Source organism: Ranitomeya variabilis, chromosome 2 (genome assembly GCF_051348905.1).
Source record: "Ranitomeya variabilis isolate aRanVar5 chromosome 2, aRanVar5.hap1, whole genome shotgun sequence".
NCBI lineage: Eukaryota > Metazoa > Chordata > Amphibia > Anura > Dendrobatidae > Ranitomeya > Ranitomeya variabilis.
In genome coordinates, this window is record NC_135233.1 from 815,088,981 (window position 1) to 815,114,483 (window position 25,503).

General features: G+C 40.9%; 1 protein-coding gene across 5 annotated transcripts in view; it reads left to right on the top strand.

Moving 5' to 3' along the window:
* KHDRBS2 (KH RNA binding domain containing, signal transduction associated 2) overlaps positions 1-25,503 on the top strand; it is a 773,482-nt gene that overhangs the window by 27,977 nt on the left and 720,002 nt on the right. The window contains exon 1 of one of the 5 annotated variants that reach the window (XM_077289990.1): positions 18,672-18,767. The exons of the other annotated variants lie outside the window; for them this stretch is intronic. The gene's annotated coding sequence lies outside the window, so the exon portion shown is untranslated. Of the gene's footprint in view, positions 1-18,671; positions 18,768-25,503 lie in introns of those variants that run through there. 5 annotated transcript variants of the gene reach the window in all.

Consider the following 25,503-nt stretch of genomic DNA (forward strand, 5'->3'; position numbering starts at 1 on the left):
GGAAATATGATTGTCCAGATCATTACGAGTTTGCAGATATGAAACCTGTATAGGTTCTTGTTTATTTAAGTGGTAAAAAATACAAAGTTTTGTAATAAAAAAATGGCTTGGCAATTTTCAAGACCCGTGGCATCTCCATTTTTCGAGATCTTGGGCTGGGTGAGGACTTATCTTTTTGCGCGCCGAGCTGACATTTAATTGATATCACTTTGGGGTAGATATGATTTTTTTGATCGCCTGTTATATCATTTTATTGCAGTATTGTGGCAACCAAAAACCATAATTCTGGCATTTTTATAATTCTTTTCTCATCATGTCGTTTAGCAATTGGATTGGACTGAGCTCAGGGATGCCAGACGTGTATTTTATTATTGTTGTATTTTGAAAGGGGCAAAAAGGAAGTGATTTGAACTTTTATATTTTTTTAATGTTTTATTTTTTTTTGTAAATCTTTCTTTTCTACTTTTTTATTTGCTTCGATAGTCCCCTTAGGAGACTTGAAGTTCTGATCATCCGATCGCATGTGCTATACCTAGCAGTGATCCAGCCCTGCTATGCGTAGCAGAAATCATCAACTCCTATGAACGCCGGCCACGGGCCGGAATTCATAGGGGATCTGCAGTGACAAGCATGGCGATCTTATGCAGACCCCTGGCTGCCATGACAACCCATTAGCGCCCCACGATCATATGACAGGGGTGCCGATGGGCTGGTCTTATAAAGTTCATCCGGTTTGCGTAAGTTAAATGTTGCTGTCAGAGATTCCACCCATGGTTGTTAGAGACACATGACAGCTGAACAAATCATCTATCATGTCCCGGGAAAGATGCAGGCTCAGTGCCGGAGCTCACATCAAATGCAGGGACATGACCTATGACGTACCTATACATCATAGTTCATGAAGGGGTTAACCCCCTTCACGCCGCAGCCCTTCCAAAGTTTGTTAAAAAAAAAAAATTGCGTCACTTCCTGACACCTGTAGCGTCTCCATTTTTCGGGATCTGGGGCTGGCTTATTTTTTGCATGATGAGCTAATGTTTTTAATTATACCATTTTAGTGTGGATACGATCTTTTGATCACCCGTTATTGCATTTTAATGCAATGTTGTGACCAAAAAAATGTAATTCTGGCGTTTTGACTTTTTTCGCTATGCCGTTTACCGATCAGATTAATTCTTTTTATAGCTTGATAGGTCGGGCAATTCAGAAAATGGCAATTCCAAATATGTGTATTTTTTCTCTTTTTTTAATTGTTTTATTTTGAATGGGTGTTGATTTGAACTTTTATATTTTCAAAATGTTTTAAATATTTTTAATAACGTTTTTTTTCTTACTTTTTGCATGCTTCAATATTCTCCATGGGAGACTAGAAGCTGCAGTTGTCTGATTGCCTCTGCTACACACATACACATAGACAATGATCAGATAGCTTGTGTGTAGCAGAAATGCTCACTTGCGATAAGCGCCGACTGCTGGGCGATGCTCATAGCAATCCAGTAATGACAATCACAGGGGTCTCCTGCATACCCTGGGTTGTCATGCCAACCCATTGTCAACCCACAGTCATGTGACACAGGCGCCGATGGGCGGGATTAGTGACGCAGTTCGGGCGCGATCACATTAAATGTCACTGTCAGAGATTGGCAGTGGCATTTAACGGGTTAACAGGCTGGTGGATTGCGATCCCACCCATGGCTGTTAGGGGCACATGTCAGCTGATGGATAGACGTGCACTATGCGCTGCAACCTTTTGATTTTCTCTGAGTTTCTAGTGATCTTTATAAAATGATTGCTGGTACAGTAGTTCAGACAAACGCCACTGGAGTTACGTCCATCTACATAAACACTTGCCCACAGAGAATTGAAGGCATTCATTAAGCTTTTTATTTCCCTGAACTGACATTTCATTCTTGTGTGGTTTCCCAATAATTGATTTCCACATTCCCTACCTACAATATATTGGATAATGCGTTATGCGAAATATGTGTTTTGTGTAGAATCAATGCATACTTCATTTTTTCCTTTATAACTCAATGAAGTTTTTTTTAAAGAAATGCTGTTTTATAAATTGAAAGAAAACACATTTTAGCACACATTAATAATGGTATACTTAATTTCCCAAGATATTTCCTCCCTAGATGGAGGATGGGAGTAAATGAGATATAATATGTCAATTGTAAAGTGCATTTGCCAAGATATAATATAAATATACCGTATTTTCCGGCGTATAAGACGACTTTTTAACCCCTAAAAATTGTCCCAAAAGTCGGGGGTCGTCTTATACACCAGGTACGGCATGTGCAGGGAGCGATCCTGGATGTTCCCAGGGTCTGGAGGAGAGGAAACTCTCCTTCAGGCCCTGGGATCCATATTCATGTAAAAAATAAAGAATAAAAATAAAAAATATGTATGTACCCACCCCTCGGAGAAGCCTGGCTGTCACCGCTGCAAGCGTCTGCCTCCGTTCCTAAGAATTGCAGAGCGTGAAGGACCTTCGATGACGTCACGGTCAGGTGACCGGTCACATGAGCGGTCACGGACCAATCACAGGACTGCGACATCATCGAGGGTCCTTCACACTCTGCAATTCTTAGGAACGGAGGCAGACGCTTGCAGCAGTGACAGCCAGGCTTCTCGGAGGGGTGAGTATATCCATATTTTTTATTTTTATTCTTTATTTTTAACATGAATATGGATCCCAGGGCCTGAAGGAGAGTCTCCTCTCCTTCAGACCCTGGGAACCACACGCCGTATAAGATGACTGGGCGTATAAGATGACCCTCGTCTTATACAGCGGGCATATCCCAAATTCCATATTTTATATGGAAAAGTTGGGGGTCGTCTTATACGCCCAGTCGTCTTATACACCAGAAAATACGGTATATAGAATTGTGCTGCTATCAATAGCATATTCCATTTTTTAATGAGATCATATATAACTGTGCATTAATACAATATTGGGCAATAGTGAAGTGCATAACTATTCTAACACCTGGGCACTGTGGCTTCAGAGGCCAAAATGCTCCCATATCATATAAGAAAACTCTTGTGTTATAAATTGCAAACGCTGGCTAAGTGTGATAGGAGGGGGCGTGATAGAAATTTGGCATCAGATTATGCCTATCTTGGAATAATGCATGTATATGAAAAAATGAAAGGTCTTTGTAGATGTGATAGAAAAACCATCTATGGGATCACTGTCATATCTTTTTCAATGGATTTGAAATTAACTACACCAGAAAAACTTTTTGAAACGTGAATATATGATATGATTATGCCTCAGATTATGCCTCTGTTGTATAGTGATATGCATATATATGAAAAAATTAAGGGTGTTTGTAGGTGTGATAGAAGAACCATCTCTTGGGTCACTTTCATACCATTTTCATTGGATTTTAAATTAATGATAGTAGAAAAACTATTTACAATATGTGACTAAATATATATAGGAGGTTACATATTCCTCACCTTTCAGAAGCCCATAAATCCTCTTCTTGTTGCTGTAGTGTGTTTAGAAATGTTTGGCATACTTAAAAAGATAAATTGGTCCAATTTGGGACATTTAATCCCTGGCCCCCAGGTATTCACATTAAACAGTCAAGATTTGCCAACACAGCTCTCCAGGCTTCTCCAAAAACATGAATACAGGGCTCGGCCGAGCGTTCCCATGTAGGACTCTGTAAACTGCTCTAAGACTACTATGTTAGAATCTAATTTACCCGAAGAACAAATTAATTGCCCATTTGAATTTAAAATCCCTGATTTGAGAGACCCCAAATGTGCATTACAACTTCCTTCTCTTTCTGGATATTTGACTTTTTCAATTGCGTAAAATTTTAAAATTGAGGTATCCCTGTTGCATATGTTCGCAAAGTATATAGGTGCTCACGATTAGGAGCCAATGTTGTTCTTAATATTAGTAAGGTGCTTGGCTATGCATCTTTTTAGCTTTCTGCATTATGTTGGTTGCACTATTAGTAAGCTAAAAAGATGAATAGCTTTCCAGGAGTTGTCAGAAGCACCCAACCACACGTGAGGCATTTTGGATTCTAATGGTAAATTCCAAACACTCTGGTATGAACTTCAATAATGACTTATTTTACATTTATTGATAAATATTTGTATATATTTTGTTAGTTTAAGCGTATTGTTTTTCAGTTTCTGATAATTGTATGTATATTTGTTTCTCATTGGTTGTTCCTTTATTCTTTTGTGATTGGTTTCCTTTGACTTAAATATGACCCTGTGTTAATCACTGTTTTATACTATGAATAAGGGCAGTTTCTTTGGAAATGCTTTCGATTTTTACATGTCTTCCATGGTCCCTTTCATGTTTTAATGGATTCCTAACAAAAATGAATATTTTTTAGATATTTATAGATATTTACCAAATGGATTGCTGAATTTCTTTTTTCTCCTCTGGTTATTGCTGTGATTCATCAACAGAATATAGCACCCACCGGTAATTATGCTTTTCAGCCAACTCCAATTTCAGCAAAGGTGGCGAGATCCAATTTTTTTCCATCATTTTTTCATTCTTATCTCTCTCACCCACAAAGCTCTACACAGTTCTGCGCACCCTATGTCTCCTCCCTTATTGCTCTCTATCACCATACCTGTGTTCTCCGTTCTGCAAGTGATCTAGGACAAACATCCTCCAAAATCATGAACCTCCAATTTCCATCTCCAAGACTTTTCTCGTGCTACACCAGTTTTCTGGAATGCACTACCTCAAACTATCCAATTAATTCCTGGCCCCCACATTTTTAAGTGTGCTTTAAAAACACATCTCTTTAGATAGGCCTATCACCTCACTTCACTAATCTAACTTTTTCCGCTTTCTAAATTTTCTCAGAATCTTGTCCCTCCTATTCAAGTATTGTTACACCCTCCATGCACCCAATAGCTCGTCAACTGTATTTAGACAAATAATGCTGCATGAACCAGCCATCAGCAAGTATTTTAAATGCTCTATTTATTATAATGATGGCTGGACCGTACATGACAAGCACTTCTTACCTATAGAGTGCCCACTATTTCCTTATTAGATAGTAAGCTTGCAAGCTGGGCCCTCACTCGTCCTGTAACTTTGAACTGTGTGTTACTTTTTAATGTGGTTATTATTACATATATATATTACATATCCCCATCTAATTGTAAAGTGCTGCAGGATATGTTGGCGCTACATACCGGTAAATAAAATTGTTATTATTAAATGTGAACACTGCCTTGTAGGATATGAACCCAGTAAAAATAATGACATTGCTAAATATAGTAAACTAGCTGTACTACCCGGCTTCGCCCGGGTTAATGACTGCTGTTGACAAAATAGAATGTGTTAACAAAAATTTATTCTGCACACAAAAACCACAAAACAAATAGAAATGTAATTATTAAAAGGCAAAAACTAAGCTAATAGAAGAATTTCACAACATATATTAGCTTTGTTATACTGAGAATGTCTTTGTTGCCTATATTAACCAATCAGAGCTCAGGTTAATTAACTGTAGCAAAATAGAAGCTGAGCTGTGATGGGTTGCTATTGGCAGCCTGATAAATCCCCAGCCAACAGGAAGCCCTCCCCCCTGGCAGTATATATTAGCTCACACATACACATAATAGACAGGTCATGTGACTGACAGCTGCCATATTTCCTATATGGTACATTTGTTGCTCTTGTAGTTTGTCTGCTTATTAATCAGATTTTTATTTTTGAAGGACAATACCAGACTTGTGTGTCTTTTAGGGCGAGTTTCATGTGTCAAGTTGTGTGTGTTGAGTTGCATGTGGCGACATGCATGTAGCGACTTTTGTGAGATGAGTTTTGTGTGGCGACATGCGTGTAGCAACATTTTGTGTGTCGAGTTGCATGTGACAGGTTAGTGTAGCAAGTTGTGTGCAGCAAGATTTGTGCATGGCGAGTTTTATGTGTGGTGTGTTTTGAGTATGTGCAAGTTTTGTGTGAGGCAACTTTTGCATGTGGTGCAACTTTTGTACATGTGGCAATTTTTCTGTGTGTGCAAGTTTTGCATGAGGTGAGTTTTCCATGAGGTGAGTTTTGCACGTGTGGCGAGTTTTGCGTGAGCCTAGTTTTGCATATGGCGAGTTTTGCATGTAGCGAGTTTTGCGCGTTGCGAGTTTTGAGTGGTGACTTTTGTGTTTCGACTTTTATGTGGCGAGGTTGGTGTGTGTGTGGTGAAATGTGTGCTGAGGGTCGTATATGTGTTCAAGCACGTGGTAGTGTGTGGCGCATTTTGTGTTTGTGTTCATATCCCCGTGTGTGGTGAGTATCCCATGTCGGGGCCCCACCTTAGCAACTGTACGGTATATACTCTTTGGCGCCATCGCTCTCATTCTTTAAGTCCTCATTGTTCACATCTGGCAGCTGTAAATTTTCCTCCAACACTTTTCCCTTCACTTTTTCCCCATTATGTAGATAGGGGCAAAATTGTTTGGTGAATTGGAACGCGCGGGGTTAAAATTTCACCTCACAACATAGCCTATGACGCTCTCGGGGTCCAGACGTGTGACTGTGCAAAATTTTGTGGCTGTAGCTGCGACGGTGCAGATGCCAATCCCGGACATACACACATACATACATACACACATTCAGCTTTATATATTAGATATACCTGTATGTAATCTCTTGTATATAGTATATACCTGTGTGTCATCTCACCTAAATATAGTATATATCTGTGTGTCATCTCCTGTATATAGTATATACCTGTATGTCATCTCCTCCTATACATAGCATATACCTGTATGTCATCTCCTCCTGTATATACTATATACCTGTAGGTAATCTGCTCCTGTATATAGTATATACCTGTGTGTCATCTCCTCCTGTATATAGTATATACCTGTATGTCTTCTCCTCCTGTATGTAGTATGTACCTGTATGTCATCTCCTCCTCTATATAGTATATACCTGTGTGTCATCTCTCCTGTATATAGTATATATCTGTGTGTCATCTCCTGTATATAGTATATACCTGTGTGTCATCTCCCCTGTAAATAGTATATACCTGTGTGTCATCTCCTCCTGTATATAGTATATATCTGTATGTCATCTCCTCCTGTATTAGCCCTCGTTCACACGTTTGTCATGATCTCCATGGCCAGAGAACTAGCATAAGCCTCAATAGGAACAAGCTCTTGGAAGATGTAACTGTACTGACCATGAACTAAACCTACCGCATCATCTAGAAGTAGCCAGGTAGCATGTCCTACTTTTTATCCCTATATGCCCAGCGCCGGCCGGAGAACTAAATAATGCTAGCAGAGGGAAATATAAGACCTGACTCACCTCTAGAGAAATGCCCAGAAAGGAGACAGAAGCCCCCCACATATATTGGCGGTGATATGAGATGAAACAACAAACGCAGCAGGAAAATAGTTTTAGCAAATTTGAGGTCCGCTTTCTAGATAGCAGAAGACAGAAAGCATACTTTCATGGTCAGTAGAAAACCCTAACAAAACACATCTAGAAATTACTTTAGGACTCTGGCATTAACTCATAATACCAGAGTGGCAATTCCTGATCAACAAGAGCTTTCCAGACACAGTAACGAAACTGCAGCTGTGAACTGGAACCAAAATACAAAAACAAAACATGGACGAATGTCCAACTTATCTAGTAGATGTCTGGGAGCAGGAACAAGCACAGAGAGGCTTCTGATAACATTGTTGACCGGCAAGCATCTAACAAAGAAGCCAGGTTATATAGCGACACCCAGATCTAATCAGAACAGGTGAACAGGGAAGATGATGTCACAAGTTCAATTCCACCAGTAGCCACCGGGGGAGCCCAGAATCCAAATTCACAACAGTACCCCCCCCTCAAGGAGGGGGCACCGAACCCTCACCAGAACCACCAGGGCGATCAGGATGGGCCCTATGAAAGGCACGAACCAGATCAGAGGCATGAACATCAGATGCAGTGACCCAAGAATTATCCTCCTGGCCGTATCCCTTCCACTTGACCAGATACTGGAGTCTCCGTCTGGAAACACGGGAGTCTAGGATTTTTTCCACAACGTACTCCAACTCACCCTCAACCAACACCGGAGCAGGAGGCTCAACGGAAGGCACAACCGGTGCCTCATACCTGCGCAATAACGACCGATGAAAAACGTTATGAATAGAAAAGGATGCAGGGAGGTCCAAACGGAAGGAAACAGGGTTAAGAATCTCCAATATTTTATACGGACCGATGAACCGAGGCTTAAACTTAGGAGATGAGACCCTCATAGGGACAAAACGAGAAGACAACCACACCAAATCTCCAACACAAAGCCGAGGACCAACACGACGGTGACGGTTGGCAAAAAGCTGAGTCTTCTCCTGGGACAACTTTAAATTGTCCATCACCTGCCCCCAGATATGATGCAATCTCTCCACCACCGCATCCACTCCAGGACAATCCGAGGATTCCATCTGACCGGAGGAAAATCGAGGGTGGAACCCCGAATTACAGAAAAACGGGGACACCAAAGTGGCAGAGCTGGCCCGATTATTGAGGGCGAACTCCGCCAATGGCAAAAAAGCAACCCAATCATCCTGGTCAGCAGACACAAAACACCTCAGATATGTCTCCAGGGTCTGATTAGTCCGCTCGGTCTGGCCATTAGTCTGAGGGTGAAAAGCAGACGAAAAAGACAAATCTATGCCCATCCTAGCACAGAATGCCCGCCAAAATCTAGACACAAATTGGGTTCCTCTGTCAGAAACGATATTCTCAGGAATACCATGCAAACGAACAACATTTTGAAAAAACAGGGGCACCAACTCGGAAGAAGAAGGCAATTTGGGCAGGGGAACCAAATGGACCATCTTAGAAAAACGGTCACACACCACCCAGATGACAGACATCTTCTGAGAAACAGGCAGATCTGAAATAAAATCCATCGAGATGTGTGTCCAAGGCCTCTTAGGAATAGGCAAGGGCAACAATAATCCACTAGCCCGAGAACAACAAGGCTTGGCCCGAGCACAAACGTCACAAGACTGCACAAAGCCTCGCACATCTCGTGACAGGGAAGGCCACCAGAAGGATCTTGCCACCAAATCCCTGGTACCAAAAATTCCAGGATGACCTGCCAATGCCGAAGAATGTACCTCAGAGATGACTCTACTGGTCCAATCATCAGGAACAAACAACCTATCAGGCGGACAACGATCCGGTCTATCCGCCTGAAACTCCTGCAAGGCCCGCCGCAGGTCTGGAGAAACGGCTGACAAGATAACTCCCTCCTTAAGAATACCTGTGGGGTCAGAGTTGCCGGGTGAATCAGGCTCAAAACTCCTAGAAAGGGCATCCGCCTTAACATTCTTAGAACCCGGTAGGTACGATACCACAAAATTAAACCGAGAGAAAAATAATGACCAGCGCGCCTGTCTAGGATTCAGGCACCTGGCGGTCTCAAGATAGATCAAATTTTTGTGGTCAGTCAATACCACCACCTGATGTCTGGCCCCCTCGAGCCAATGGCGCCACTCCTCAAACGCCCACTTCATGGCCAAAAGCTCCCGATTCCCAACATCATAATTCCGCTCAGCGGGCGAAAATTTACGGGAAAAGAAGGCACAAGGCCTCATCACGGCGCAGTCAGAACTTTTCTGCGACAACACTGCCCCAGCCCCGATCTCAGAAGCGTCGACCTCAACCTGAAAAGGAAGAGTCACATCAGGCTGACGCAACACAGGGGCAGAAGAAAAACGGCGCTTAAGCTCCTGAAAGGCCTCCACAGCATCAGGGGACCAATTAGCAACATCAGCACCCTGTCTAGTCAAATCGGTCAATGGCTTAACGACATCCGAAAAACCAGAAATAAATCGACGATAAAAGTTGGCAAAGCCCAAAAATTTCTGAAGACTTTTAAGAGAAGAGGGCTGCGTCCAATCACAAATAGCTTGAACCTTGACAGGATCCATCTCAATGGAAGAGGGAGAAAAAATATATCCCAAAAAGGAAATTCTCTGAACCCCAAAAACGCACTTAGAACCCTTGACACACAGAGAATTAGACCGCAAAACCTGAAAAACCCTCTTAACTTGCCGGACATGAGAGTCCCAATCATCCGAAAAAATCAGAATATCATCCAGATACACTATCATAAATTTATCCAAAAAATCGCGGAAAATATCATGCATAAAGGACTGGAAGACTGAAGGGGCATTAAAAAGACCAAAAGGCATCACCAAATACTCAAAGTGGCCCTCGGGCGTATTAAATGCGGTTTTCCACTCATCCCCCTGCCTGATCCGCACCAAATTATACGCCCCACGGAGATCAATCTTAGAGAACCACTTGGCCCCCTTTATGCGAGCAAACAAATCAGTCAGCAACGGCAATGGGTATTGATATTTAACCGTGATTTTATTCAAAAGCCGATAATCAATACATGGTCTCAAAGAGCCGTCTTTTTTTGACACAAAGAAAAAACCGGCTCCTAAGGGAGATGACGATGGACGAATATGTCCCTTTTCCAAGGACTCCTTTACATATTCTCGCATAGCAGTATGTTCAGGCACAGACAGATTAAATAAACGACCCTTTGGGTATTTACTACCCGGAATTAAATCTATAGCACAATCGCACTCACGGTGCGGAGGTAGTGAACCCAGCTTGGGTTCTTCAAAGACGTCACGATAATCAGACAGGAACTCAGGGATTTCAGAGGGAATAGATGATGAAATGGACACCAAAGGTACGTCCCCATGAGTCCCCTTACATCCCCAGCTCAACACAGACATAGCTCTCCAGTCAAGGACTGGGTTGTGAGACTGCAGCCATGGCAATCCCAGCACCAAATCATCATGTAGATTATACAGCACCAGAAAACGAATAGTCTCCTGGTGATCCGGATTAATACACATAGTCACTTGTGTCCAGTATTGTGGTTTATTATTAGCCAATGGGGTGGAGTCAATCCCCTTCAGAGGAATAAGAGTCTCCAAAGGCTCTAAATCATACCCACAACGATTGGCAAAGGACCAATCCATAAGACTCAAAGCGGCGCCAGAGTCGATATAGGCGTCCGTAGTAATAGATGACAAAGAGCAAATCAGGGTCACAGACAAAATAAATTTAGACTGTAAAGTGCCAATGGGAACGGATTTATCAAGCTTTTTAGTACGCTTAAAGCATGCTGATATAACATGAGTAGAATCCCCACAATAGAAACACAACCCATTTTTCCGTCTAAAATTCTGCCGCTCGCTTCTGGACAGAATTCTATCACACTGCATGTTTTCTGGCGTCTTCTCAGTGGACACCGCCAGATGGTGCACTGGTTTGCGCTCCCGCAGACGCCTATCGATCTGAATGGCCATTGTCATGGACTCATTCAGACTTGCAGGCACAGGGAACCCCACCATAACATCCTTAATGGCATCAGAAAGACCCTCTCTGAAAATAGCCGCCAAGGCACACTCATTCCACTGAGTAAGCACAGACCATTTACGGAATTTTTGGCAGTAAATTTCAGCTTCATCTTGCCCCTGCGATAGGGACATCAAAGTTTTCTCTGCCTGAAGTTCCAAATGAGGCTCCTCATACAGCAAGCCCAAGGCCAGAAAAAACGCATCCACATTGCGCAACGCAGGATCCCCTGGTGCCAATGCAAAAGCCCAATCTTGAGGGTCGCCGCGGAGCAAGGAAATCACAATCCCAACCTGCTGTGCAGGGTCTCCAGCAGAACGAGATTTCAGGGACAAAAATAACTTACAATTATTTCTAAAATTCTGAAAGCTAGATCTATTCCCTGAGAAGAATTCCGGCAAAGGAATTCTCGGCTCTGATACCGGAGCATGAACAACAAAATCTTGCAAACTTTGTACTTTCGTGGCGAGATTATTCAAACCTGCAGTTACACTCTGTAGATCCATTATAGACAGGTGAACATAGAGCCATTCAAAGATTAGAAGGAGAGAGAAAAAAAAGAAAGACTGCAGCATAGAAAAACTGGCAAGTGATCCAATTAAGAGCACACTAACTGCTAGAGAAAAAAAAAAAAAAAAATTTTCAGCAGACTTCTTATTTCTCTCCTTTCTCAGCCAAGGATTTTAACCCTTTAGTGGGCCGGTCAAACTGTCATGATCTCCATGGCCAGAGAACTAGCATAAGCCTCAATAGGAACAAGCTCTTGGAAGATGTAACTGTACTGACCATGAACTAAACCTACCGCATCATCTAGAAGTAGCCAGGTAGCATGTCCTACTTTTTATCCCTATATGCCCAGCGCCGGCCGGAGAACTAAATAATGCTAGCAGAGGGAAATATAAGACCTGACTCACCTCTAGAGAAATGCCCAGAAAGGAGACAGAAGCCCCCCACATATATTGGCGGTGATATGAGATGAAACAACAAACGCAGCAGGAAAATAGTTTTAGCAAATTTGAGGTCCGCTTTCTAGATAGCAGAAGACAGAAAGCATACTTTCATGGTCAGTAGAAAACCCTAACAAAACACATCCAGAAATTACTTTAGGACTCTGGCATTAACTCATAATACCAGAGTGGCAATTCCTGATCAACAAGAGCTTTCCAGACACAGTAACGAAACTGCAGCTGTGAACTGGAACCAAAATACAAAAACAAAACATGGACGAATGTCCAACTTATCTAGTAGATGTCTGGGAGCAGGAACAAGCACAGAGAGGCTTCTGATAACATTGTTGACCGGCAAGCATCTAACAAAGAAGCCAGGTTATATAGCGACACCCAGATCTAATCAGAACAGGTGAACAGGGAAGATGATGTCACAAGTTCAATTCCACCAGTAGCCACCGGGGGAGCCCAGAATCCAAATTCACAACACACGTTATTTGGTCAGTATTTTTACCTCAGTATTTGTAAGCTAAAATGGCAGCCTGATAAATCCCCAGCCAACAGTAAGCCCTCCCCCCTGGCAGTATATATTAGCTCACACATACACATAATAGACTGGTCATGTGACTGACAGCTGCCGGATTCCTATATGGTACATTTGTTGCTCTTGTAGTTTGTCTGCTTATTAATCAGATTTTTATTTTTGAAGGATAATACCAGACTTGTGTGTGTTTTAGGGCAAGTTTCGTGTGTCAAGTTGTGTGTGTTGAGTTGCGTGTGGCGACATGCATGTAGGGACTTTTGTGAGATTAGTTTTTTGTGGTGACATGCGTGTAGCAACTTTTTGTGTGTCGAGTTGCATGTGACAGGTTAGTGTAGCAAGTTGTGTGCAGCAAGTTTTGCGCATGGCGAGTTTTGCGCGTAGCGAGTTTTATGTGTGGTGCCTTTTGAGTATGTGCAAGTTTTGTGTGAGGCAACTTTTGCATGTGTTGCAACTTTTGTGCATGTGGCAATTTTTCTGCGTGTGGCAATTTTTCTGCGTGTGCAAGTTTTGCGTGTGGCGAGTTTTCCATGAGGTGAGTTTTGCACGTGTGGCGAGTTTTGCATGTGGAGAGTTTTGCGTGTGGCGAGTTTTGTGCGGCGACTTTGTGTTTCTACTTTTATGTGGCGAGGTTGGTGTATGTGTGGTGAAATGTGCGCTGAGGGTGGTATATGTGTTCGAGCACGTGGTAGTGTGTGGCGCATTTTGTGTGTGTGTTCATATCCCCGTGGTGGTGTGGTGATTATCCCATGTTGGGGCCCCACCTTAGCAACTGTACAGTATATACTCTTTGGCGCCATCGCTCTCATTCTTTAAGTCCCCCTTGTTCACATCTGGCAGCTGTTAATTTGCCTCCAACACTTTTCCTTTCATTTTTTCCCCATTATGTAGATAGGGGCAAAATTGTTTGGTGAATTGGAAAGCGCGGGGTTAAAATTTCACCTCACAACATAGCTTTGACGCTCTCGGGGTCCAGACGTGTGACTGTGCAAAATTTTGTGGCTGTAGCTGCGACGGTTCAGATGCCAATCCCGGACATACACACATACATACATACATACATACACACATTCAGCTTTATATATTAGATTATTTATGCCACCCATCAGATTATTTTAGCAATTACGAATCTGTCTAAATATTGCCATACAGACATGGTCGAAAGTGCACCCTTGAAAGTGTTCCAGAAAATGAAGTATTTCTCCCAGAATATTATTGCATTTTTTTTAATACACATGGTTTATTTCCTTTGCGTGTATGGGAATAACCTCCCCCCAGAAATGATAAAAAAAGGCAAATTGAACATCATTTCACATAAAACCCCACAAATGGGCCGGACAATGGGCAGCACCTATCCAAAATTGTTGGTAAAATCTTAACTTTGTTTTAAGCATTTAATGCTCTTTCAAACTTACTTGTGGCAAGTAATAGGTGTGGGTAATATGAAAATCACACCTGCAACCAGATAAAAAGGGAAGAATTTTGACTCAATCTTCACATTGTGTATGTCTGTTTGTACTACACTATGTATGCAGAACAGAAAGAGAAGAGAACTGTCTGAGGACTTGAAAACAAAGACTGTTAAAAAATATCAACAATCTCAAGGTTACAAGTCCATCTCCAGAGATTTTTATGTTCCTTTTCCACGGTGCGCAACGTAATTGAGATGTTATGGACTGGACCTCGGTTTGAGTAGTGGTATTGCAACCATTAAGGGCAGCACCAGCAGGTAGTGTAGTAAAGAATAGCCAGAGGTCGATACATGGAAGCAGCAATATAGTCTTAGATGAAGCAGCAGGTGAAAGGAAAGCTTGAATAAAGACTGGGAGCTCAATAATCTCGCAAGGAAAAAAATGCAATGGCAGGCTAGGGTGTTCAATCAGGAGATTTACAAGATGGAGCCAATCTGGAACCTTCAGGGTGAAGCCAATCGGGAATTACACAGGTAATAGTGTCTGGGTTAGAAAGGAACTGTCCAGCGAACTGAAAAAGCTCTAAGGGAAGATCTGATGCCTGGTGCACTAGAGCGGCTGGGTTCGAGTCTCCTGACACAAGAAGTTTACAACCCATGACACTGTAGATAATCTCCTTGGAAGTGAGAGAAATATTTATGAAAGGTTGCAACACAGGATAATCTGGATGGTGGATTAGCAGCTCTAATCAAGTTCCAAAGAAATTCAAGCTCTCCTGCAGGCTCAGGGTGCGTCAGTGTCAGCATAAACTATACGTCGACATTTGAATAAAATGAAACGCTGTGGCAGGAAACCAAGGAGAACCCCACTGTTGACATAGACATAAAAAGCTAGACTGTAGTTTGCCAAAATGTACATGAGTAAGCCAAAATCCTTCTGAGAAAGCATCTTGTGGACAGATGAGTCCAACATAGAACTTTTGGTTAGGCACATCATTCTACTGTTTGCCGAAAATGGAATCAGGTCTACAAAGAAAAGAACACATTACCTATAGTCAAATATGGTGGAGGTTCAAAGATGTTTTGGGGTTATTTTGCTGCCACTGGCACAAATTCCAGGTGTGAGTTGCAAGAAGCTGGTTGATGGTTACAGGATGCAATTGATTGCAGTTATTTATTCCAAAGGGTGTGCAACCAAATATTAAGAGGGTGACAACAATTTTGTCTGGCTCATTTTGGGTGCTTTGTGTGAAATTATGTCCAATTAGTCTTTTTTCTCTGTTTGTGTTCCAGTTCACACAAAGGAAATAAACGTGTGTTACAAAACGTGTAATTGCAATAAATTTCTGGGATAATCACTTCATTTTCTGGAACAATTTAAAGGGTACCAACACTTTCGGCCTTGGCTGTATATGTACTGATATTATTTTCAAATTTGACATACAAATAATTTAAACTGCATTTTTAGATTGAAACATAAAATTAAATATACCGTATATACTCGAGTATAAGCCGAGATTTTCAGCCCCAAAAAATGGGCTGAAAGTGCCCCTCTCGGCTTATACTCGAGTCATGGAAGGCGGGGGTCGGTGGGTGAGGGGGAGCGATGCCTGTCAAATACTCACCTGCTCCCGGCACTCCTGACGCGGTCCCCGCATGTCCCACTGTCTTCGGGCGTGGCAGCTTGTTCCCCTCTTCAGTGGTCACTGGTACCGCTCATTAAAGTAATGAATATGGACTCCACTCCCATAGGGGTGGAGCCGCATATTCATTACTGTAATGAGCGGTACCATGTGACCGCTCACTACAGGAAAAAACTGCTGCTCCCGAAGACTGTGGGACATGCAGGGACCACTCCGGGAGCAGGTGAGTATTTCATATTTACCTTCCCTCGTTCCACCGCTGCCTCGTCTTCCGCGTCCACTGCAGAGACTGTTCAGGTCAGAGGGCGAGATGACGTATTAGTGTGCATGACACCCTCTGCCTGAACAGTCAGTGCAGAGAGACGGGACGCTGAGGAGCAGCGGTCAGCAACGAGAGGTGAGTATGTCATTTTTTTTTAGTGCAGCAGCAGCATTACAGGTGGCACAATCTTATATGGAGCATCTATGGGGCCATAAAGAACTGCATGGAGCATTATATGGGGCATCTATGGGGCCATAATGAGCTGTATGGAGCATTATATGGGACATCCATGGGGCCATAAAGAACTGCATGGAGCATTATATGGGGCATCTATGGGGCCATAAAGAACTGCATGGAGCATTATATGGAGCATCTATAGGGCCATAAAGAACTGCATGGAGCATTATATGGAGCATCTATGGGGCCATAAAGAACTGCATGGAGCATTATATGGGGCATTTATGGGGCCATAAAGAACTGCATGGAGCATTATATGGGGCATCTTATGGGGCCATAATGAACTGTGTGGAGCATTATATGGGGCCTATTTTGTATGGAGCATCTTATGGGGCCATAATGAACTGTATGGAGCATTATATGGGGCTCCTGATTCAATATGGATATTCAAAAACACTTAACCTACTAATGTCTCAATTAAGTTTACTTTTATTGGTATCTATTTATATTTTTGACATTTACTGGTAGCTGCTGCATTTTCCACCCTAGGCTTATACTCGAGTCAAGAAGTTTTCCCAGTTTTTTGTTGCAAAATTAGGGGGGTCGGCTTATACTCGGGTCGGCTTATACTCGAGTATATACGGTAATATCCCTTAAAAATACTAGAAACACCAAACATTCATGTAAATAAGAACATACGCAAAACACATATATCAAAATAATTAAAATGATGTGGTCACTGTTGTTTGGCATAAATCCACAGTTCTAGCAAATATAAGAAATTTAGTAATGTGTCTTAGCAAAGAAATACATTGTTTCTTTCTCTAGTTATCTGCCCCTTCCCCCACCTCCTGAATTAATTATTCATTTTTAAATACAGTTGAAATCCATCTTAATCAAACTACAGCTGCCTATTAAGGTGTTTTGGTTGGGTGGGAGGGAGTTGTAGAGTGAGAGAAGCAGTAAGACAATAAATATTTTCACATTACAGTGTTGGATTCACAGCTATCCAGCTCAGTTCTACTTAATGTCCTCCATGCTGCTGCTGATTCTAAGCATGTGCTATATAGAGACAGAAGTACAGGAGTTCCTTATGTATATGTGTGCTTTGTATGAGAGACATCTTTGTGATTAGTTTCTGACCTCTGGATCAAACATGTCTGAATATTAGGGAAATAGTTTGCAGAAAGGGCAGGTGGTAAAAAAATGCAAGATACAAGTCATTAAATAGGCAGAAATTGTGTTTTTCTTCATATGTCCCCATACAAAACAACTTATTCTGAAACTACAGGTACACTTTAAACTTAAGTAGCAATGAATGCAATTGTCTTTTGTTGTAGCATTGCATGTATCATGTAAATGATTGGCTTTGCTATGAATGAGCTACCATAGTAGGTTTTAATTTGTTTTCCTCTTTCTTTATCGTTAGAGCATTGAAAAAGCATCATCTACGTTTTATTTGCATCAAAACTACTATCTTTGTATGTGGGTTGTAATAACACTTATATGTACTGTTAATAATAGCATGTTAATTTGGTTAATTTATAATTAATTGGCTGTGAAGTGTAGCGAGCCCAAACAAATTTGATGAGTATAGCATAGGTTATAATGACAATGGAAGTAGGTGCCAATCTATAGTGTAAACAAACTAACTATAACTAATAGTATATGCCATGCAGTACAAGCTACGTATACGTTTTCTGGTTAGATATGCAACACTAGATGATTTTTCATGTGTTTTTGTTCCAAATTAGCCTTCATATAAAGTATAGATAACATAGAGAATGGTTTGTATTTTGAGATTTTGCTGAAAACTCACAAAAGCTATTCCAATGAAAATCTAACCACTGTTGTACAGAGTCGGACCCGTGTGTCAAGAGCCCACCATTAACATTGACTGCAGGGTACCACTGTTCATTTACATGCAAATATTACATTATTTGCCTATTTTTCTGTATAATAATACACTGGGAAGTTTGTAACTTGAACGATGAGATACTGCCTTTGTCTATAAATAATGAACCAATTGTAGTGTGTCAACTACTACACATATAGAGGGGTGGGGAGCTGAATCCTGCACAGGGGCCCACTGGGGGTTTCTTCTCCCGCCCTGTGGACCAGTCCAGCATTGAACTACCACTGTTAGATCCTCCTAATGTGTAGTGAATGTTGCTGGAGAAAGCACCGCATATGAGTCCATTTTATTGCAGCATTGTAAGTTTGATATCGTACACAGTACCAATTATTAAAAGCAGTTGATACCTGTTAATTTATGTCAGTATTGGTTTCTCTCCTATCAGATTGCTAAGCCGTCTGGTGCACTTAGAAGACTTTCCTAATGCTCAGTGTGGTGGTCTGTGAGAGAATATAGAATTGCGCGGTGCCTCTCCAAATAAAAAGGTATCCATGCTTTTCTGTACCTTCTCTGTCCCTCATGACTTTGATATACCAATATAGGCTATACGGATAAGACTGTCCAGATAGTACAATCAATTGAACTCTAATGAGATTCCTACAGATTTTTCCATGGACCCATTTATTATACAAGTTATTGAAAAATTCACTATTACGATAAATTACTCTATGACATAGGACATGCTACCAGTAATACTAGCCTTAAATGATTGAGTGCATTTAGTCATTTGGCAATAGACACAGATTTGTAAGAATTAATGCAACACAATGATGAAAAATCTTCTATCCATTAATGCAGAAAATGAAAGTTTTTAAGAACAGTGAAAGTGGATCTGTCAGTAAGGGCAACATATTACAGCTACAGATCCAAACTCCTAGTAAGTAAAATGGCACAATCAGGTTTTGCCGTTTGGCTGCTATGAACGCTGGAAAATATACCAGGCTTTTTCAGTGTTTTTATTTAAAAAAAAAAAAATGTATTTAGAAACCAGATGGTAAAGTCATTTTTCATTAACCTATTTATTTTTCACCCTACTAGTATATTAAATTCATTTTTTATAGCAATCACATTTGAATCTGATAAATTACACTATTGAAATGCATGTCACTACTTATATACGTTGATAACCGGAGACATGTAGGAGGGAATGCTACAACATTAGATTTTCTATGGGTTTTCAGAAACAAGAATTCCCACAATACGCTATGAAAGGGCAATATTTTATGAAAGGGCAAAGTAGAATATAAAACCTGCTTTATTTTGCTTTGGTTAAGATTTTCTTGTTTTCTTACATTCTTTAATATAAATAGCTTGCACCTTTCACATTCAAGATGGAAGGAATTAGAAAAATGAATTTATGTTTTGAATATACTGTATTCTATATAACTATAAAAAGTAGCATTTTATAGTGTAGGAAATTGCTGGGCTCTGTAGCAACATTTATACATGAGATTGGGATGGAGAATATGACAAAATGATCTTATGGAAAATCTTGAGCATAAGAAATGAATATAAACGTGTATTAGATAATTAGATATATGTTCTTTTTACTTAATTTGCATCAATGGGGCTTCATAGCTTTTTCATAGTGTACAAATACAGTCAGATGAATGTGTTAATTTACTGGTCAATCATGTCCTCAAATTACGCATGTGACTATGCCCATGTGCATCTCCATGTTTTCGTGGACTGGAATATGTTGAAACTCTAGCACTGTATCTTCCAGAAAACTGATAAAAAATTTTCACACATGAACCTTTGGTGGAGTGTTCATGTGTTTTCAATAGGCACAGAAAAGAAAGTCACTGCCCGACACCTTTGGCTGAAGGCTATCTGTGAAAAGAGATGGTCGGGAATTTAAATTTCTATTGCATAATTCTTATCTTCTCTAACAATAAGGTTACATTCACACAATCGATAAGACCAGATTTTTCTAAGGTGTCTTCCTAACTGCTTCTGTTGTTTGTTACTTTTTTCTCACTGAGGCAAGTAGACTGATTTTTTTTATCTGTTGACTTTTAGTGCTCGTTCAAATGGATGCATTATGTGGACAAGTGAAAATCTGACAGCAGACTAATACAGTTCAATAGAGCTATTCAGTTTAAATTTGTATCAGACCGAGTGTGTGAAAAAAAATCACTGCATGCATTTGTCTCTTCCATATTTTGGATAAGACTCGCCTATACAAGTACATGAGCGTGCAGAAAAAAAAACGGATCGCATACAGGTCGTCCATATAATACCCAATTTTTACAGATACATTGTCATTATTAAGTGTAGAAAACTATTTGATCAGGTTTATTTTAAAATGTTTATCAAAAACTATGAATGCCGCATGGACATAAAAAAGCCATCGCACAAATGTAAAATACCTAGACCTGAATGGAACAATGTTGATAACATGGCTGAAAATCGTTCAAGTTTTCTGGATGAAAATCGAATGATTCCACCTTTAACTAAGATTGAACTTTAAAGAACAAAACATGTCTACCATGTTTCATCCATGTCTCACAAATCCTGATAGATTTTAATGGCAGAGTCTGATCTGAAAACAGATGAAAATAGGACATCCTTTTGATGTCACAAACTGGAGACATGGATTTGTTTTAAAATTGATTTTTGTTTGGATCAATGAAGCTCAATGGGTCTTTGTGCTTTTTTAGAAAAAATGGAAAGCCTTAGTGTCACATGAAAGTGGTAATGTAGCCTAACTGCTGGAGGGAGAGTTGGGAGGCTCCCATACAAATGAGTTGGTCAGCAGACTTTCATCTAATGAGTATGGGGTATTTTAGACCTGTCCACAGCTTCCTCTCTCTACTTTCTGGCCAAATATCAAAAGACTGACCGTCACTTCCCAAACAGAAAACAGGTGTGTACAGGTGAATACTAAGAGTAGCCATCTCCATACATAACCAACAAATAAAGTAGCTCTCTTTGCTATAGCATGCAAACATGAAATATATGAAATTTGAATTGCATTACTGCAATAGAAAATATGAAAAATTAAGAATACTTGGTTAATTCAAGTATACCTGGCAGCCACGATAAGGCGATTCTCGTTGCTAGGAACCTGCCTAATGTGAATCCTCTCTTAGGCTAAAGCCTACATTTATATGGGAAGGTAGAATCCTATTGTAATTAAAAATACCTGAGACTAAGGGGTGGAGTGCTCAGTCAGAGAGCCTATATAAATATCAAGAGACTGACCGTCACTTCCAAACAGAAATCAGATGTAAATAGGTGCTTACTAAGAGTGGCCATCTCCATATATAACCAACAAATCATTTATGGCCAGCCAGGCTGGATGAATAGTAGCACATACTCAAAAGCAATACTGGATATGCCAAAAAAAGTACTATTTAATAAAACCTTTCAATTATTATAGTCATATTGGTATACTTCATGTTGCAGGAGTTATTTTTTATTAATAGTTGTCTCAGTTAATAAGTGGGAAAGGTAAAAAAACACTGAAGTCTAGAAAATGCATATGGATAAATTGGCTACACCAATTTTCTTCACTTTATAATAGCTTAATTGGTTGATCTCTTAAGGCTGATATGTGGTGGTGTGATCTTCCTCCAAGTTATAAATGGAGTAGCTGGAAGAAAAGGGCATGCCTAGTACAGGGATAATTGAGGCATGGTAGGAAATGACTGTAAGATGGAGAAAGCCGCTTTAAATAAGGTTATTACTGCAAACACTTTCAACGTTTTAACAAAATGTGGTCCAGAATCTGTCAGGAACATTTTAATAATTTAAATAATTCCTCAGTCGGAGAAGGAAAATTGTAAAAAGAAATATGCTTTGTGTTCTTTATGTTGTACATTTTATCCACAGCACATGTCAGAAATAATGGCATACAGCCTTTCACATGTACAACCTCTCACCCCACTTCCTATTGCAATGCAAATAGTGAATAATCTCTATAAATCACCTGAATTTTGAGGCTTACTTTGGCAGATTATACATAGCTTTTAAGAACATTGTTTTTTTTCTATTTTTTAACAATGTGAACTGTAATTCGCAGTACAGTAGCTGTGTCAAAGAACAGTATGTTTTTTCTCAATGGAAGATTAATTAAGAATTGCTATATGACTATAAATGACTTTCTCAATAGCCCTTATGCGTTCATGGGAATTTTCTACAAATGTGAACCTTGAAACGCTGAGAGATAGATAGCTATAGCAATCTCCAGCTATTGCCATTCTTCATTACTGCACTTGCCTGGTTAAAAATGTTAACTTGATGTAGCCTTCTACAGTCATTCTGTCCATCAAGTTGCCGTGGCTCGAGATAAAGCTGAAGGCCATTAAATAAAATAAAAATTGTTTTGTAGAAATAATAAGTGCAAAAAAGTGTATGTATTTGTAACTCTAAAATATGTATTGTCATTGCTAATGAGTTAAAAAGAATAAAAAACATTTTTTACAATAAATCATTAAATTAAAATGGCACAAAGTAAGTACCATATATACTCGAGTATAAGCCGACCTGAGTGTAAGCCGAGACCCCTAATTTTGCCACAAAAAACTGGGAAAACTTAATGACTCGAGTATAAGTCTAGGGTGGAAAATGCAGCAGCTACTGGTAAATGTCAAAAATAACAATAGGTACCAATAAAAGTCAAATTAATTAAGACATCAGTAAGTTAAGTGTTTTTGAATATCCATATTGAATCAGGGGCCCCATATAATGCTCCATACAGTTCATGATGGCCCCCATATAATGCTCCATACAAAATACGCCCCATATAATGCTCCATACAGTTTATGATGAGCCCCATAAGATGCTCCATATTAAAATTTGCCTCATATAATGCTGCACAAATGCTGATTATGGCCCCTTAAGATGCTCCATAGACACATTTGCCCCATGTAATGCTGCACAAATGCTGATTATGGCCCCATAAGATGCTCCATAGAGATATATGCCCCCATATAATGCTGCACAAATGCTGATTATGACCCCATAAGATGCTCGATAGACACATTTGCCCCGTATAATGCTGCACAAGTGCTGATTATGGCCCCATAAGATGCTCCATAGAGGTTTTTGCCCCCATATAATTCTGCACATGGCCCCATAAGATGCTCCATAGAGATATTTGCCCCCATATAGTGCTGCACATGGCCCCATAAGATGTTCCATAGAAATGTTTGCCCCATATAACACTACACATGGCCCCATAAGATGCTCCATAGAGATATTTGCCCCATATGCTGTTGCTGCGATAAAACAAATCACATACTCACCTCTTGTCGCTTAGGCCCCCGGCACTTGCTATACTCACCTTTCCTGTTCCACCGCCGAGCGCCGCTGTGTCTTTCGTGTCCTCTTGCATTGACTGTTCAGGCAGAGGGCGGCACGCACACTAGTCGAGTCATCGTGCCCTCTGACCTGAGCGTCACTGCACAGGACACGGAAGACGGAGCGGTGCCAATGGTGGTACGTGGGACAGGTGAATATGCCCCCGTTATACTCACCTGCTCCTGGCGCGGTCCCTGCAGGTCCCTGGTTCTCCGGGCGCTGACAGCTTCTTCCTGTATTGAGCGGTCACGTTCGTTAGTCAAGTTAGTCTATGGGGAACGTTTTTTCCCCATAGACTAACATTAGCGACGCATTGCGACGTATTGACACACGTCGCAACCGTGTCGTGTTGTGGCGGACCGCCGGCAGCAAAAAACGTTACATGTAACTTTTTTTGTGCCGACGGTCCGCCATTTCGGACTGCGCATGCGCGGCCGGAATTCCGCCCCCACCTCCCCGCACCTCACAATGGGGCAGCGGATGCGTGAAAAAACAGCATCTGCTGCCCCTGTTGTGCGGCGCTTGCACAGTATGCGTCCGTACGTCGGGCCGACGCAGCGCTACGGCCCCGTACCGACGCTAGTGTGAAAGTAGCCTAAGCCACTGAGTGCACTTAGCTTTTTTCCTATCTGCAATTTAGTATGGTAGTTCACATGGTCACAATGGAAAGGCTGGTGAGGCAGATGAAAGGACCATAGTAGTCCCAGTACTATGATTCTAAACAATCTAAAATTGTATCCTGCTGTGGTTTTTTGTATGGCAGAAATTTTAGCTTAAATATTGAAACCTTTTGCTTTAAAAAGGCACAAACAAATGTAAAAAAAAATAACGTTTTTATCTTAATATATTGCAATTATCATTCTATATAGTACTATGTACTTACTATCACTCATTTTGCCTTTCTACCCAGTTAATTCTTTTCCATTAGGTCTATGACATCACATGATTAAATACTGACTAGCTGAATCCTTCTAAGCTCTACGTAGAAACAAGAGGTCAATTTTCCCTCTATGAGTCATAGGTTACTGAAAAAGCCCCTGGCAGGGGAGAGGGGGAGCAGCTGGGTCATGTGTTGAGAAGGGGAATGATAAATGCAGGGACAAGAGACTTCCTGTTTCTACATAGAGCAGAGAAAAGATAAGAATTAGCTGGGTAGAAAGGCAAAATGAGCAATTGTAAGTACACAGTGCTATATACGGTAATATTGTCACGAGTGCTCCGCTCAGTGGATGATTGCTATGCTGTTTTATGGAAATTGTCTTGCTGAGCTGTCTGAGTCTTGATTGACAGCTTGGTTGTCCAATACTATGGTGGGTTTGCTGGGCTGTCGGTGCCTTGATTGACGGCTCTGCTGTCCAATCTGTGACAGGGGCGTGCAGGAATTTCTTCAGGTGTTCAGTGTTATGGTAATCGCATAGCTACTTAACTGAGTTGTCTGCCCCTGATCCTGCCAGTTGTAGTTTGTGCTTCTTGGTGAGTGTTAGGCCGGGATCACAAGCTGGGTTTTCACCTGCGAGACTCAGCCGTATCTCGCGTATGTGTGATCCTGTTAGTCTGAGTTCTGATCTTCTGCTGCCTGACCCTTTGGACCATGTTCTGATTACCTGTTTGTCTTGTCCTTCGGCTTTTGCTCCACTATTTCTTGTTACTGACCCTGGACTGTGACCTGACTTGCGCCTTTGTCTTTTCCTTTGGTAATCTATGTACAATCTCGGTATTGACCCCGGAACGTCTGACTCTTCTGTCTCACAGCCTGTCTGTGAGTAGTGACTTACGTCACAAATATGATGAGAGCAATATATTAAAAGGATAAAAAGTTTGATGGGAGTTCTTCTTTAAAGACAAAAATAAAGACCAATTTTGTCTGAGAAGAATTTGTAACAGAGTGGCATTGAATATCATAAGACAAAAATC